This window comes from Mastigoproctus giganteus, chromosome 5 (genome assembly GCF_048544385.1).
Source record: "Mastigoproctus giganteus isolate SK-2022 chromosome 5, ASM4854438v1, whole genome shotgun sequence".
NCBI classification, from domain to species: domain Eukaryota; kingdom Metazoa; phylum Arthropoda; class Arachnida; order Uropygi; family Thelyphonidae; genus Mastigoproctus; species Mastigoproctus giganteus.
The window spans coordinates 75,984,980-75,998,065 of record NC_143579.1 but is presented as its reverse complement, the minus strand read 5'-3'; the positions used below and the strand labels follow the sequence as shown (position 1 = coordinate 75,998,065).

At 39.0% G+C, this 13,086-nt stretch overlaps 1 protein-coding gene across 1 annotated transcript in view; it reads left to right on the top strand.

The window, feature by feature from the left end:
• The window catches only part of LOC150085504 (uncharacterized), a 934,283-nt gene that overhangs the window by 788,778 nt on the left and 132,419 nt on the right, over positions 1-13,086 (top strand). The window lies entirely within an intron of this gene.

Below are 13,086 nucleotides of genomic sequence, written 5' to 3'. Positions count from 1 at the left end.
AACCACATACTTGCAGTCTCAGCTACTAAAAACAGATGCTCCTCAAAGGATGCCTAAACCCAACCAGGTTCCCTCAGAATAAGTATTGGGACCAGCAAATAAAGCTTGACCCTACCTACAAATATCTTGGAGTCCTGCTGGATGATAAGCTATCCTTCACAGAATGTGCCTGCCAACTACATCAAAGAGAAGATCAAAAAATATGCTGGGAAGCTCCTCAGGGTCACCAAGAAGAACCTGGATGACAAGATATCCTTCAGAGAATATGCCTGCCAACTACATCAAGGAGAAGATCAAAAAATATGCTGGGAAGCTCCTCAGGGTCACCAAGAAGAACCAGGGGTCTGAATGGGCAAACCTTTAAGCTTTACTATGAATCTATTTTTCTCCCAATAGCCACCTATGGTGCCAGTGCTTGGGGCCATACAACCAACTACACTGTAGTAAAATGACAGCTAGACCAAGCACATCGCGCCATCCTCCTGATGGCCTCTAGGGCCTGCAGAACAGTTTCTGCTCCTGCATTGCAGGTCCTATCCGCCAAGTTATCTCTTGTCTCGAGGTGGCATACCATTATCTAATATACCATAAGAGACGGAACCTCCCATGCAGCAGCAACAACATAGTATTGGACCTGAACAATGCCATCCAAGAAGAAAAGAATTAGACATGAACTGATCTCCATCTGGCAGAATTCCTGGGCTGCCAACCCACTTGGAAGAACCACCCATAATTACATTCCAACAGTGCAGGACCAAACAGCTCAACAAAAGGTTCATACCAAGCTTACACATGACTTTTCTACTAACTGGACATGGAAGCCTCAATGCAAAACTTCACACTTTGGGCCTGGCACAAACCCCTGCCTGCAACTTTGGAATGCCTGAGATGGCCCACCACATTACTATCACCTGTCCAATTTACCAAGACCTGCGAACACCTCTTCAAACTCTCACAGAGGCATATGCACCGGAACAGGCATCTTTACTCATACAAACAAAAGAAAACTTTACAGCATTCAATGAATTTGAAGAATGTGTATTCAAATGGCAATAATATCTGATGACTCACCTGCATTAGGATCCTACCCGGCCTGCAGATTCCACCCCCAGGTTCCTAGCAGAATTTCCGACAAGAGGAACCCAGTGGCAATGACTACCGAACTCGGAAGACACTCCAGACCATGGCAGCTAACCCCATATTGGGGTGGAATTACATAATCTGACTCAGTAATGCTGAGTGGAAAACAAAACTTGGCCTAGTAGGTTCCCTACCAGAGAACCACTCACGCTAAACTTTAGAGGGTAGGATATGATCCCTCCGGGGACTCACCACTAGGTGGACTTGCTGACCCCTTTCTTTGGTGGGATCGACTCATTGTACATCACTACAATCTGTAATCTGTTACTACTTCCATTACTTAGTTTTCTAGGGAATGCCTTAAAAAAAAAAAATCCCAATTTACTATCCTCTTATTCCCCCCCCCCCAAAAACATCTCAAACTTCTCCCACCATCACCAACTCCTTTCACTTACTACTTGGGGTCCTCCAGCTACCCTGGGACCTCAGTAAAGAGTTGTCAGTAGTAGAACCGGTGTACCTCCACACAGCTAGCGATGAGGGTCAGGGGGCACTAGACCTGGTGTCTGGCACACTCTGGCTACTGTACACCTGTTGGATCAGACATTTGAATCTGAATCTGTGTGCAATTCAGCAAGAAAATAAGCTAACAGTATGATCCAAGTGACTAACTGCAGTATGATGGTTACTACCAGATGTGCCAGTCCAAGAATCACTGACACTGTAACCTGCTGGGGTATTTATGCACAGTAGTGTGTAGTGTACAAGTGCAATCTAACAACCAAAAAACATCTTGCAAGTGGCAGTTCTGTGGTCAGAGTCATCTTGTGATAGGCAGACAGAGGGTAAAAGTGAAAAGAATTGTAGTCTCCGGAAAGAACACAGTTGGTCAATTGTTGGCACAATAACAACAGTGGTATGTAAAGGAGGTATATCAGAATCCCCCCCCCCTTTACATACTACTGTTGTTAGTTTATCATCAGAATACACAGTATTACAGATGGGGTATAGGCAGCAGATGAACTCACTGGGGTGTCAACTCTTATCAGCTAAAAACAAGTAGCTATAAGTATGGACCCTTTTTTTCATCAGTGAAAAAGGGTTACTTGGTCTCACTAATCTTAGCTCCAGTTGTTTCATTATGGTGGCAGACTGGAATGTGGTGAAAGTAGCTGTGGACCTTATTTCATAAGTGAAAAAAGTTGCCTGGTGTGATGAATAATAGTTCCATTTGCTTCTTTATAATGGAAAGTAAAAGTAGCTTGAATTGGTGGACATGTTGTGCCTTGGCTTATAGGGTTGCAAGCTGATGGTGGAAGTATGATGGTGTGGGAGTATTTTCATGGCACACATTAGACCCTCTCATACCAGTGATTCAATGTATTAATGCCACAGCCTGTTTGAGCATTATTGTCAGCCAGTTGCATCCCTTCATGTTCACAGTTTATCTGTTGGGTAACAGTTGCTCCCAGCAGGATAATGCACCATTTCAAAAGGCACCAATTGTTCTGAAAAATGGTGTAAGATGCACACTGGTGACTTTATCATCCTTCATGGCTTGCCCTGATTGAGTATCTGTGGAATGAGGTGGCACATGGATTTGCTGCCTTCCATTCCAAAAAAATTGCAAGATGCAATTGAATGCATTAGCCAGCATCCCTGTGGAATTATTTTCACATCTTGTGTAGTTCATACTCTAATGATGTAATGCTTTTCTGTGCAGGAAAGTATGTACTACTTGCTGTTATATATCTACTAAACTGGTGCCACTGTGTGTATATTTGCATATAATAAAATTAACTTGTCTTCAATAGGTTAACAGTACATGTATGAAGTAGTTGTATTTAGTCTTGTGAAAAAACTGTATATTCCAGCTTATATGCCCTTGGACTTGAACTGGCCCATCAAGGATCCATCAAGCTCTCAGCTGCCCTTTTCGATGCCAGAGCTTGCACTTGATCATCAGGCAGCACAGTGGCAATCCCTGAGGCAGAATGCACTGGCCCAAAAGAAACTAGTTGTCAGTGAATTTATTGTCGGGGAAATGGGGGAAATACATTGTGCAAAAAGAATAACTGGAACAGGACCCAGGGGCCAAAGGTTGATGACATTATAGAGCAGATATCATCTTTTAAGGGCACAAAAGGTGATATTGTTGTACATGTTGGAACTAATGACACTAAGAGTAGAAGAGCAGGGGAATTATTTAACAAGTACAGGTCAACGTTGAAAAAAAGCCACAAGTTAGGGTTGAATTTGAAAGTGTCTTCAATTCTGCCCAGACACAACAGGAGGGAGTATATGACTAGAACCTTGTCAATCAATTTGGCCCTGGAGAGATTGTGCAAGACTCATGGGATAAAATTTTTCTCAGCCTAGTCTGTGCTTGTTAACAGCAGAGTGCTTCTACAGGGATGAGATTCACTTAAATAGAAAGGGTGCGAAGAATATTTGCTGAGGCGCCTCCGTAGCCAGGTGGGAAGGAGCAGCAGTGCGTAGCACACGCTTCTTGATTAGACCGTGGTTCGAGCCCGTCACCACCAAATACGGAGGATGCGGAAAGGTCAGGGAATGACCACCGCATATCCCGGAGCAATATGGCCTTAGTTGCTAATGCTCCTAAAAACCAAATAACAACAACAACAATATTTGCTGATGCTATCAAGGCAGTGTTAGGTGGATCGAAAAATTGCTAGCTTGTTGGGGGATACATGAACTAACATGTTAACAGTAGCTGCTGGCAGAGGTGAAAGTGATTCTTCCACTGCTTCTATTGGAATGAACAGCAGCCTGGAAAACAAATCTTGGGAATTTCAGAGACTACTGGGAGTCATTGCCGAATAAGTAAATACATGGGCTGTGTTAGGATAGCTAAGAATAAGAACAGGTGCATGTATACTAGCGTGTGCACCAATGCTAGGAGTATAGTAAATAAATTTGAATTTGAGGTGCTGGTAAAAACATCAAATGCAAATATTGTTGGGATATCAGAGATGTGAAGTCACACACATTAAATTCTGGAATGCAGAATTGAAATTTGGGGAGTACAATGTATACAGAAAGGATAGAAAGGGAGGAAGGGTTATGCTGTTAGTTAAGAAATACATAAAATCTAAGGTAGTGCATCCAGTTAACATGGGTGGACAGTACAATGTTGAGTCAGTTTGGTGTGACCTAAGCACTGGGTAAGCAAAATTGAGAGTAGGAGTGTGTTATAGGCCTAATGACCTGATGAGTATAATAAACAACTGTACAGAGAAATAAAGTGGGACAGTAAATCAGATTGTCTTATAATGGGGAATTTTAACTTCCCAGATATTGACTGGAACTTGTGGATTGGTCACTCGCACACTAGCAAAACTTTTGTGGATTTATTGGATGATGGTTTTCTACAGCAGCATGCTTGAGAGGCAACCAGAGGGACAATACTCTTGATCTGGTTATTAGTAGTGATTCTTCATGCATTAAGAATCTTCACCAAAAGAAATCCACTAGGTGATCAAATCCATTAGGTGGAAGTGATCACAGTGTGCTGATGTGGGATTTGCATCAAAGATGTAACTACCATCAGGGGTAAAGGGATGGGTTTTTGCTTTTGTAAAGGTGACTGTGATGGTCTGAGGCAGTTTTTAAATTCTATACAGTGGGACCAACTGATGATGTTACCAACAGTAAATTCTAAATGCAAAGCATTCAGAAAATTAATCTTGGGAACTACTAGGCTTTTCATGCCAACTAAAAAATATTGTTCGAAGTTTAGGCCTAAATGGATGTCAGATGAACTAATGAGACTAGTGGCAAAGAATAAAAATGCATGGGATGCATGTAAATTATCAGGTGACACAGAAGCCTTTGGTAGACATAAGCTGGTCTGTAATCAAGTCACAAAGAAGATTAGACAGGCAAAGACAGTTTACGAGAAATCTTTGGCAAAGTATGCAAAGAAAAACAGCAAAGAGCTTTTTATTTATGTGAAATTTAGAAGGAAGGGGATGAATCAGATTGGTCCACTTTATATCGATAGTTCGACTGTCGATGATCCTGCTCAGGTAGCTGACAAACTGAGTGACAATTTTGCATCTGCATTCACACACGAGGGGTAATTGTTGCAATTCAGGGAGGGGAATGCAGAAGCTTATCAAACTCTGGCTGGGAGCTAAATGATTTTGTAATAACTGAGAGCAAAGTGAAGGAGAAATTGTTGAAGTTAAACATAAGAAATGCACATGGGGTGAATGGGATCTATCCAGTTATATTAAAGGAGGCAGCAAAGGAAGTAAGCAAACCCTTATCCATAATTATGAAAGCTTCCCTGGACTCAGAGGAGGTCCCCATGGACTGGAGATGTGGAATTATGACCCCAATTCACAAAGGATGACATAAGTGATTACAAATCTGTTAGTTTAACTTCTGTTCCCAGGAAATTAATGGAGGCACTGGTTAAAGAAGCACTACAGGGTCATCTAGACAAGACCGCATTTATAGTTCAGACACAGCATGGGTTTGTTAAGGGGAAGTCCTGTCTGACAAATTTGATTGGATGCTATGATGTGGTCACAAAGGAACTAGATGTAAAATATAATTTTGATATCACATACTTGGATTTTAGAAAGATTTTGATACTGTTGCACATGGAAAACTACCATACAAGTTAGATCAGTATGGCATTAAGGGCAAGTTGCTGCTATGGATTGCTATCTCTGTTTATCACTAATATTGATGAAGTTGTATCAGGCTTAATGTCCAAGTTTGCAGATGGTATGAAGGTTGGCAGAGTTGTTAATGACAGTGCACTACTGCAACAGGATCTAGAAAAGTTGAGCAGATTGGCTGAGGTGTGGCAACTGAAGTTTAACATTGACAAATGTAAAGTACTGCATATGGATAGCAGTAACCTCAGCGTAACATATGAATTGTGTGGTACTACACTCAGGGAGGTAGAGAATGAAAAAGACCTAGGGGTAATTGTGCATTCGGATATGAAGTTTTCTGAACAGTGCAGACAGTCTGCAAGAGCAGCTCACCGTGTCTTGTCAATGATATACAGAATTTTTCTAGCAGGGATAAGGAGGTGATTATCCCCTTGTATAAGGCAATGTCTGGAGGCAGGTCTGGAGGGCTCATTTTAGGAATGATGGAGAGGTTTTTTTTTAACGAGTACAGAGAAGGGCAACGAGATTGATGAATGGAACAAAGGGTTACTCTTACAAAGAAAGTCTTAAGTTCTACAAAGGTACCTTAAAGGTACCTAGTCTGAAGACTAGGTACCTTTAAGGTGATCTGATTGAGGTGTTTAAGACCTTGAATCGCTTTAGCAAGCTCTGTGCCAATTGGATTCTTCCTCTTGCCCAAATTAGTCGCCTGAGGGGACATAAATTCAAATTGAGAAAAGACAGTTGTAGAATAGATGTGCGGAATTTTGGCTTTAGCCAGCGTGTGGTTGATTACTGGAACAAACTTCAATCTGTTGTAGAATTTGACAGCTTAAATAAATTCAGTGCAGAACTAGACAAACATTTTGAGTTAATAGATGGGTGAAATGGGAAGAGGTGTTTTTTTTTTTTTTTTTTTTTTTTTCTCTTCTGCTGATGCTTTATAAGCTCGCTTTCTTGCATCTTATGCCTCTACTAATGTTAATATGTAAACCTCAATTTTTTTGCTTTGAAAATTTGTGCTTAATTATGTATTCACCAAATCATTTTTTACCTTTTTTTTCACAATCATCTTTTACATCTTGGTAGTGGTGTATTATAGTAAAATTTACATTAGGAATCTGCCTAATTTTTGAATTTAGTTATTTGTGCAGTGTAATAAAATGTTACATGGCAACATTTTATTACACTGCACAATAAACTATACTGAAGGCGATAAGCATATACACTACACCCTTATAAAAATTTTGGAACCAAAATGTTATTGCTTATAGGTTTTGATGCTATATGTATATGTATGAGGTAGACTTTGATATGTATCTGAACAATTCCATTTTGCATATATTGTACTTCACTGCAAATTGGTTTCTCTCTAATGCATCAGTGCATCAATAATGGATACATGTTTGCTTTGAAATTTTGCTCTTCCAGAACATGAAAAGTAAACCCAAAAACTTACATCCTGATGAATTCCAGAAGCATTTGTCTGATGAAGAAGATGAACAAATTCTTGGGTTTTAAAAAGAGAAAGCATGTTTATTTGATTCAAAATATATATGTAATAAATTATAAATATATTGATATTAATTCATATCTTTTCAGTCTTAAGCCCATTCCCTGAATTCAAGCTTAGGATTATATACTCAGTATACAAGTTGTTCTTAAAATTTTAGGTAGTTTTTTAGTGCTTCAAGATCAACTTATATGCCACAATATTTGATAGTAATATGGTAAGTGATAGTAATAATACACATAATAACAATAGAATTAATTATAAGAAAGGTCAACAGCAATGGTGTATAGTTGTGCCCCCGTATCCGCTGATTCAGTTACCCACGGAAAAAAACCGAAAAAACACATACTACTTGCGTGTCCAATACAATGCTTCCCTTTATTTTTTACGATGTCGATTTTAAATCAAATAGCTTCCCTTTATTTTTTTACAATGTCGCATATGGTTTGGTCACCAACATTATAATGATTGATTAGAGATTTAACAGATGTACCGTTTACAAACTTTTGAATAATTTCAAGTTTCTGTTTAATTTTAAAGCACAACTCTTGCATTTGCCCAGTTTTGCGATTTCTAAACAAAAAAAAAAAAAAAAAAAAAAAAAAAAGTTACTATAAAAAATAAAATAAAAAAATTTTACATCCCTGACATAAATAATGAAACAAAATTTGTCCTTTTGCAGTGTGACGGAACACAACAATTGATTCGACCCACTAAATCAAACTAAACATTTGGTCTTTTTTTTTTTTTTTTTTGAGCGCAGGTGTGAAGCCAGTGGGAGTTGCAAGGTAATAGGTACATTAATATCCTAATGATGACTTATAATGGCAGTTCTAGTCGTTTATTTACTGACTTGCAAAATATCTGTTTATACTTATTCTAGTTATTACTTGAATTTTATGATTTCTGGCTGATTTTTTTTTTTTTTTTTTTTCCCTTTCAATTTGGAGTCTTAAAGTGTCCCGGTTAATCCAATCCATGTAAATCGAGAGTCTGCTGTAGTTTATTATTACTGTATTTAATGTTGGTAATGTCTTACTGTGTGTTTAATTTTTCAATTAAACTTTATTATATGTATGTATGTATGTACAAGAAAATCATGTTATATATGGGGTCAGCAGGTGTTCGCCTATATCCACGGTTTCAGCCGTCCACAGTAGGAACGTATCCCCCACAGATACAGGGGTCTTACTGTATTTGTTCTAACTGAAAGGAACCAAGTCAGCACTATTCCTCAAAGAAATTGGTGCATCCTTAATAGCAATTTTGGCAATCTTTTGTCGTTTGAACAAAGTGTCTGTAAACCGTATGTCAGCCTGTTGGGAATAGGGGTTGTGGAAATGAACAGCATCATTAATGAAGAGATCTAGTTTTCTTATGTGGAAGAGATTGGGAGTAAGCTAGATAGTATTGTAACATATGAAGGTATCCCCCGCTGAATAATTTTGCCAGATTTCCAAGCTGTCACTAAGTCTTTGCTCATATTGTGTTTGTTCAGTGCATTCTTGCCTAACAGTACAATAAGAAGTACTCACAAGAAGTAGCAAGTTGTATGACTACTTCAGAGGTTAAGGATCAGAGAATGGAGGCATACATAAATGAAGGCAAGCTATAAATCATACAGTATTTTACTATGGTGCAGAAAATACCACCTTTCATTGCCCAGAAACTCTCAGTATAGTGTTGTGAAGTTTAGTGCATTGAGCAGAAAACTGCATATTTGCATCTAAATAAACTTCAAGAAATGTAACATGTGAAATAGGAGTTACAGATCAATCCTAATGTTGGATATTCATATACAGTAAACCCTCGCTATTCGCGGTATCTGTATTCATGGTCGCCGATTTAATATAAAATGAAACCTAAAAAATGCGAATTTTAAAGCGCCGTGAACATTTTCCGCCAAAAAAAACATGAGCGTGGCTAAAATTATCTTTCTCGGTCAAAACAGCGCTCAGTAGGTGGGTGGGTGGGGGGGGTTGACAAAATCACGAGCGTGGATGTTTCTCGCTAATCTTTTCTCAGTATGTGTTATGCGCTTGTCATGGAAGGTTTCATTGTTTGCTTTTAATTTATATGCTTATAAATTGAATAAATTTATCAATTTATAAATTGGCATGCTTACAAAAGTGATAAATCTACCATTTTGCAGTGTAAAACAGACTTTTTCGAGCGTGTTAGTGGAAGAAAGTGACTTTATTGTGGACAAGTTCTTTCTAATCTGTACAAAAATATGGCTACGAATAACAAAGGAAATGTGAAAAGATCAAAGAAGGTGATGACATTAGCGAATAAAATTGAGTTATTAGACAAAATTTCTAATGGTGCAAGTGTCTCCTCGGTGGCAAAACATTATAAAATCGATGAGTCAACGGTACGATCAATCAAAAAATGGGAAAAATCCGCCGTAGTGTCCGTGTAAACACGCTAATTGCTTCAAAAATTTGCTCTGTAACTCGCGATGTTAAATTAGAAAAAATGGAAAAGGCTTTTCATCAACACTTTAGTGAAACTGGTGATACCACTGGCGGGATAAGTTTTTTAACTAGCAAAGGCGCCGGTTTGAAAGATTTGTTTGAAATTTCTAATAAATATTACATTTAATAAATTGTTTCTTTCATTTCGATGCTATATGCTTGCATTTCACTATGTACTGTCTATGTACATAGTCATATTATGAAGGTACATGTAATACATACATAGACAAAATTTTAGACTAGTTTTTCTTATATATTTCATACTTTGGAACAGAACCCCTTTATTACTATGGAAGCCATAACTCGGTATTCGCGTTTTCGGTATTCGCGGCATTTCCCAGGAACGTAATCCCTGCGAATAGTGGGGGTTTACTGTATTCAGTCATATTGGGATTAATTGTTTCCCCAAAATAAGCAATATATTCTATAAGAAACTGCACTTTTGACAGATGGATTCTATTGATTTAATTGAGAAGCATTAGAAGTAGAGAAAGTAAAGAAGACATCCTCAGGATACAACCAGAAAATTAAATTCTGGTAGAAGAAAAGATACAGGATAGTGGTGAAGATGGCAATGCAGGCAGTGCTCTTGCCATGCAGATGGCCCAGAATAACTGTTTTCACAACATTGAATTTGCAAGAAAATACCAATTTCCCCTTTATGAGTAACTGTTATACAATTTTTAAGAGAAGGTAGATGAAGTTGTGTGTTTGAAGCAGGAACAGCAGAGAGGAAAATTGTATATCAAATGTAGCAGATATATTTAAGAAAACAGTGAAGGTTTTGCTTTTGTTGCCAGGGTTTATATATGGTAGAAGCTGGACTGAACACAGATTTCTATAGAACATTGAGAGATACCAAAATGGATTATTTGAAGCTTGGGTGAAAATATTGGCTCAGTGAACTCTGCAGTTAAAATTTTTTACATATCTTAAGTAATGCAACCAGGCTGGCATGGACTAGAAGTCAGTCATGTTTTTGGTAGAATTAGCACATTTTGGAATAAATAATACATAATAACATTTTCAGCATGGAGGAACCTAAGCTTCTTTTTATAGACTGATTATAAAAATTGAATAAGGCATTCCAAGATGAAATGATTGACAATTTTAATGTAACAAATATTTATCTTATCCAGCTGAGAAATAAAAAGAATAACCAGAAATAAATAGCAGAATAATCACAGAGCAAATTTATAACATTCTTAAGTTGAACCTGCCTGCCAACCCAAAGGTCGCGGGTTCAAATCCCACCTCGGGCTTGGATCAAAGTACTGCAAAAAAAACCTTGGGAGGCGCATTATGGCCACAGAAACCGATACGTCAACTACCAAAAAAAAAAAAAAAATCTTAAGCTGAAGAAATGAAACTAATATATTGGGGGGGGAAGAGAGAGAATATTCATTCTAGGTGAGATATCCAAATCCAGAAGCATTCTCTCTCTCTCTAGAGAGAGAGAATATCAAAGCAGTCTTCTTCTTCTTCTTCTTTGGTCCTTAGCTGGCAGCTGGGGGAGGCGGTTGGCCACGCAACCAGTATGCTACTGTAGGTGCCGCAGGGTTTCGGACTTGCTCTGTGATGTTCTTCCATACCTTACGATCCATGGCTTCAGTCCTGGCCTGGTTAAGGTCGAGACGTCGGCTCTTCAAGTCATCTTCCACTTGCTTGGCCCACGTTTTCCTAGGCGCGGTCCGTTGGATGCTCCATTGGGTGGGTCGTTGTCTCCAAAGGAGTGTGGATGGTATTCTGTTCGTGCCCATTCTACATACGTGGCCAAACCATCTGAGCCTTCGCTTCTGGATTTGGTCGGCAATGGTTGGTTGCTGTTGGCATCTGGCGTGGATGGTATCATTAGTGATGCGGTCGCGAAGAGAGATGCCCAAGATCTGCCGCAGGCATCGCATTTGGAATACCTCAAGTTTGTTCAAATCTAACTTGAGACAAATCCATGTTTCCGATCCGTAAAGAAGAATGGGCAGGATCAAAGTCCGGAAGAGTCGGATTTTAGTCTTTGTGGAAATGTTGGTCCTCTTCCACAGACACCATTTGAGCGAGGCGAATGCAGTGGCCGCCTGTCCAATTCTGCTATGGATTTCCATGGTGGATGCAACTTTCTTCACCTGGACCAGCGACCCAAGGTATTTAAAGTCCTGCACTTGCTCGATCTGGACGCCTTTGAGATAGATGGTGGCTTGCGACCCATCTGTTGTCAGGGCCTTTGTCTTACCAGCATTGATCTTCAAACCGTATGGCCGGGCAATGCGGGCAATGTCGTAGAGGATGTCCGTGGCTTCAGCGTCATTACCGGCAAGGATAGCACTATCATCAGCAAACATCAGGTCAGTCACATAGTGATCCTTGTCATATTGTATGCCCTGTCTGTTTCTGAATGCTTGCCTCATAATGGCGTCGACCACGATGTTGAAAAGCAACGGGGAGGCTACATCCCCTTGTCGGACTCCAGTTTGGATGGTAACAAAGCAGTCTAGTAGAGTGTCATATCAGAAAAGTCTTATTTTGCTTTAATTATAAATTATAACTAGCCTCTGTGGGATTCGTGATAATTTTTATATGAGAGTTCTTTATTTTTAAATAAGATAAACAAGTTTCTATACCAGGATTTACTCTGGAAGGAAAAGGTACATAGATTGGACATAATATTTATGTAAATGAAGCTTAGTCATTTGGTAACCAAAACCAAAAATCTGCAAGGGGCAGGGTTTGACAGGATGACAAAGGAAATGTTTAAATAAAAATATTGCCTGCCCTTGGTTATAATATCTGGGAGAGATGATTAGCCTTTTCTCACCAGCCAGTAAGGTATTGTGCTTTTTAACTTTTACTGGGAAGAAGATATTGACTTGAAGAGGATCCAGATATGCATCATATTTTGTGAAAAGGAGAAAGCTGATCACATGGCCTCCATATGATTTATAAAACATTGAATAACATTGGGCAGGAGATATATTATTAAAATTTAAGTCTCCAATATACTTCATAATGTCTTGAGGCCTATGACAAACATCATCCATGCGCTAATTTGTGTGACATTCTTGGTGATGTATGAAGGATAGGCAACTCAGCAAGTATGGTTGGACTTTGCATAGACTTTTACCACTGTGGTGTCAAATGAGTCTGTCTATTGCCTATTGTTAGATGACAGGGAAGTCCTTTATAATAAAGAGGTAAGCACTTTCTTTGTCACAACAACAGGAGACAGCATTAAAGCAAATTATTTGCAAGAGTAAGCCAAGTTTCCACAGTGACTACAAAATTTTGGGTGTTAGCGAGTAGCAGATCAGCAGAGGTGTATTGCTAAAAATATAGTACCGAAACGCTCGTTCTCCAGAAGACTATATGATAA